The sequence below is a fragment of the Loxodonta africana genome, chromosome X (assembly GCF_030014295.1).
Source record: "Loxodonta africana isolate mLoxAfr1 chromosome X, mLoxAfr1.hap2, whole genome shotgun sequence".
NCBI lineage: Eukaryota > Metazoa > Chordata > Mammalia > Proboscidea > Elephantidae > Loxodonta > Loxodonta africana.
The window spans coordinates 42,946,286-42,950,984 of record NC_087369.1 but is presented as its reverse complement, the minus strand read 5'-3'; positions in this window follow the sequence as shown (position 1 = coordinate 42,950,984).

The window sequence follows — 4,699 nt, the reverse complement described above, 5'->3', positions numbered from 1 at the left end:
TAGTTCTATTTCTAGCTGTTTGAGAAAGTGCCAAATCGATATCCAAAGTGGTTGTACCATTTGACATTCCCACCAGCAGTATAGAAGTGTTCCTATCTCTCTACATCCTCTCCAACATTTATTATTTTGTGTTTTTTGGATTAATGCCAGCCTTATTGGAGTGAGATGGAATCTCATTGTAGTTTTGATCTGCCATTTCTCTAAATGATCATGAACATTTCCTCACATATCTGTTAGCTACTTGAATGTCTTCTTTAGCGAAGTGTCTATTCATATCTTTTGCCAATTTTATAATTGGGTTATTTGTCTTTTTGCAGTTGAGTTTTTGCAGTATCGTGTAGATTTTAGAGATCAGGCGCTGATCAGAAATGTCACAGCTAAAAAATTTTTCCCAGTCTGTAGGTAATCTTTTTACTCTTTTGGTGAAGTCTTTGGATGAGCATAGGTGTTTGATTTTTAGGAGCTCCCAGTTATCTAGTTTTTCTTCTACATTCTTTATAATGTTTTGTATACTGTTTATGCCATGTATTAGGGCTCCTAACGTCCCCAATTTTCTTCCATGATCTTTATCATTTTAGATTTTATATTTAGTCTTTGATCCATTTTGAGTTCATTTTTCTGCATGGGGTGAGGTATGGGTCTTGTTTCATTTTTTTGCAGAAGGATATCCAATTATGCCAGCATCGTTTGTTAAAAAGACTATCTTTTCCCCATTTAACTGACTTTGGACCTTTGTCAAATATCAACTGCTCGTATGTGGATGGATTTATGTCTGGATTCTCAATTCTGTACCATTGGTCCATGTATCTGTTGTTGTACCAGTACCAGGCTGTTTTGACTACTGTGGCGGTATAATAGGTTCTAAAATCAGGTAAAGTAAGGCCTTCCACTTTGTTCTTCTTTTCCAGCAATGCCTTATTTATCCGGGGCCTCTTTCCCTTCCATATGAAATCGGTGATTTGTTTCTCCATCTCATTAAAGAAATCCTTGAGATTTGGATCAGAATTGCATTAAATGTATAGATCACCTTTGGTAGAATAGACATTTTTATAATGTTAAGTCTTCCTGTCCACGAGCAAGGTATGTTCTTCCACTTATGTAAGTCTCTTTTGGTTTCTTGCAGAAGTGTACTGTAGTTTTCTTTCTATAAGTCTTTTACATCTCTGGTAAGATTTATTCCCATGTGTTTTATCTTCTTGGGGGCTACTGTAAATGGCATTGATTTGGTGATTTCCTCTTCAATGTTCTTTTTGTTGGTGTAGAGGAATCCAACTGATTTTTGTATGTTTATCTTGTTTCCCGATACTCTGCTGAACTCTTCTATTAGTTTCAGTAGTTTTCTTGAGGATTCCTTAGGGTTTTCTGTGTATAAGATCATGTCATCTGCAAATAGAGATACTTTTACTTCTTCCTTGCCAATCTGGATGCCCTTTATTTCTTTATCTAGTGTAATTGCTCTGGCTAGGACTTCCAGCACAATGATGAATAAGAGTGGTGAACCATCCTTGTCTGGTTCCCGATCTCAGTGGGAATGTTTTCAGGCTCTCTCCATTTAGGGTGATGTTGGCTATTGGCTTTGTATAAATGCCCTTTATTATGTTGAGAAATTTTCCTTCTATTCCTATTTTGCTGAGAGTTTTTATCATGAATGAGTGTTGAACTTTGTCAAATGCCTTTTCTGCATCAATTGATAAAATCATGTGATTCTTGTCTTTTGTTTTATTTTTTTATGTGGTGGATTACATTAATTGTTTTTCTAATGTTGAACCATTCCTGCATAATTTTTTTTTTTTTGCACACCTGGTATGAATCCCATGTGGTCATGGTGAATTATTTTTTTGACATACTGTTGACTTCTATTGGCTAGAATTTTGTTGAGGATTTTTACATCTACATTCATGAGGGATATAGGTCTATAATTTTCTTTTCTTTTGGTGTCTTTACCTGGTTTTGGTATCAGGGATATAGTGGCTTCATAGAATGAGTTTGGTAGTATTCCATCCTTTTCTATGCTCTGAAATACCTTTAGTAGTAGTGGTGTTAACTCTTCTCTGAAAGTTTGGTAGAACTCTGCAGTGCGGCCGTCTGGACCAGGGCTTTTTTTTTGGGGGGGGGAAGTTTTTTGGTTACCTTTTCAATCTCTTCTTTTGTTATGGGTCTATTTAGTTGTTCTACCTTTGTTTGTGTTAGTTTAGGTACGTAGTGTGTTTCTAGGAATTCATCAATTTCTTCTAGGTTTTCAAATTTGTTTGAGCATAGTTTTTCATAGTAATCTGATATGATTCTTTTCATTTCAGTTGGGTTCTGTTGTAATATCGCCCCTCTCATTTCTTATTCAGGTTATTTGCTTCCTATCCTGTTTTTCTTTTGTCAGTTTAGCAAGTGGTTTATCAATTTTGTTGATTTTTTTCAAAAAACCAGCTTTTGGTCTTGTTAATTCTTTCAATTGTTCTTCTGTTTTCTATTTCATTTAGTTCAGCTCTAATTTTAATTATTTGTTTTCTTCTGGTGTCTGTGGGTTTCTTTTGTTGCCTTCTTTCTTTCTATTTGTTCAAGTTGTAGGGATAATTCTTTGATTTTGGCCCTTTCTTCTTTTGGGATATGTGCATTTATTGATATAAATTGTCCTCTGAGCACCACTTTTGCTGTGTCCCAAAGGTTCTGATAGGAAGTATTTTCATTCTCATTGGATTCTATGAATTTCTTTATTCCATCCTTAATGTCTTCTATAACCCAGTCTTTTTTGAGCAGGGTATTGTTCAGTTTCCAAGTGTTTGATTTCTTTTCCCTGCTTTTCCTGTTGTTGATTTCCACTTTCATGGCCTTATGGTCAGAGAAGGTGCTTTGTAATATTTCAATGTTTTGGATTCTGCTAAGGCTTGCTGTATGACCTAATATGTGCTCTATTCTAGAGAATGTTCCATGTGCACTAGAAAAGAAAGTATAGTTGGTTGCTGTTGGGTGGAGTGTTTTGTACATGTCTACGAGGTCAAGTTGGTTGATTGTGGCATATTGAGCTTCTTTCTGGATGTCCTGTCCTTCACCGTAAGTGGTGTGTTGAAGTCTCCTACTGTTATTGTGGAGCTGTCTATCTCACTTTTCAATGCTGACAGAGTTTGTTTTATGTATCTTGCAGCCCTGTCATTAGGTGTATAAATATTTAATATGATTATATCTTCTTGGTGTATTGTCCCTTTAATCATTATATAGTGTCCTTCCTTATCCTTTCTGATGGATTTAACTTTAAAGTCTATTTTGTCAGAAATTAATATTGCCACTCCTGCTCTTTTTTCATTGTTGTTTGCTTGATATATTTTTTCCATCCTTTGAGTTTTAGTTTGTGTCTCTAAGTCTAAGGTGTGTCTCTTGTAGGCAGCATGTAGATGGATCGTGTTTTTTAATCCATTCTGCCACTCTCTGTCTCTTTATTGGTGCATTTAGTCCATTTACATTCAGGGTAATTATGAATTTAGTGCTATCGTTTTGATGTCTTTTTTTGTGTGTTGTTGACAGTTTCTTTTTCCCACTTGATTTTATGTGTTGAGTAGATTATATATTGTCCATTCCTCATATTTGTTGGTTGTTGATTTTGTTTCTGCTGAGTCTGTATTTTTCCCTTGTATTTTATTTTGATGAGTAGGATATTTTGTCTCTTTTGTGGTTACCTTATTATTTACCCCTATTTTTCTAAATTTAAACCTAACTTTTATTTCTTTGTATTGCCGTATCTTCCTCTCCATATGGAAGGTGTATGATTACGTTTCTTAGTCTCTCTTTATTATTTTAATGTTGTCTTCTTTTATATAATAACATCGCTGTTACCCTGTTCTGGGCTTTTTTTTTTTTTTAAATCTTGCTTTGTTTTTTTGGATTTCCCTGTCTGGGTTGACTTCTGGTTGCTCTGCCCAGTGTTCTAGTCTTGAGTTGATACCTGATATTATTGATTTTCTAACCAAAGAACTCCCTTTAGTATTTCTTGTAGTTTTATTTTGGTTTTTACGAATTCCCTCAACTTGTGTTTATCTGGAAATGCCTTAATTTTACCTTTATATTTAAGAGGCAGTTTTTTTTTTTGCTGGATATATGATTCTTGGTAGGCAATTTTTTTTTCCTTCAATTTTTTAAATATGTCATCCCGTTGCCTTTTTCCTGCATGGTTTCTGCCGAGTCGTCCAAGTTTATTCTTATTGGCTCTCCTTCTTAGATGACTTTTTGTTTATCCCTCACTGCTCTTATAATTCTCTCTTTATCTTTGGTTTTGGCAAATGTGATTATAATATGTCTCGATGACTTAATTTTAACATCTACCTTATGTGGAGTTCGATGAGCATCTTGGATATCTTCTCATCTTTCACAATATCAGGGAAGTTTTCTGCCAACAAATCTTCAACAGTTTTCTCTGTATTTTCTGTTATCCCTCCCTGTTCTGCTACTCCAATCACTCGTAGGTTATTTCTCTTGATAGAGTCCCACATGATTCTTAAGGTTTCTGCATTTTTTAAAATTCTTTTATCAGATTTTTCTTCAAATATATTAGTGCCAAATGATTTACCTTCGAGTTCAGAAATTCTAGCTTCTACTTGCTCAATTCTGCTCCTCTGACTTTCTGTTGAGTTCTCTACTTCTGTAATTTTATTGTTAATCTTCTGAATTTCTGATTGCTGTCTGTCTATGGATTTTTCCAGGTTATTAAACTTTT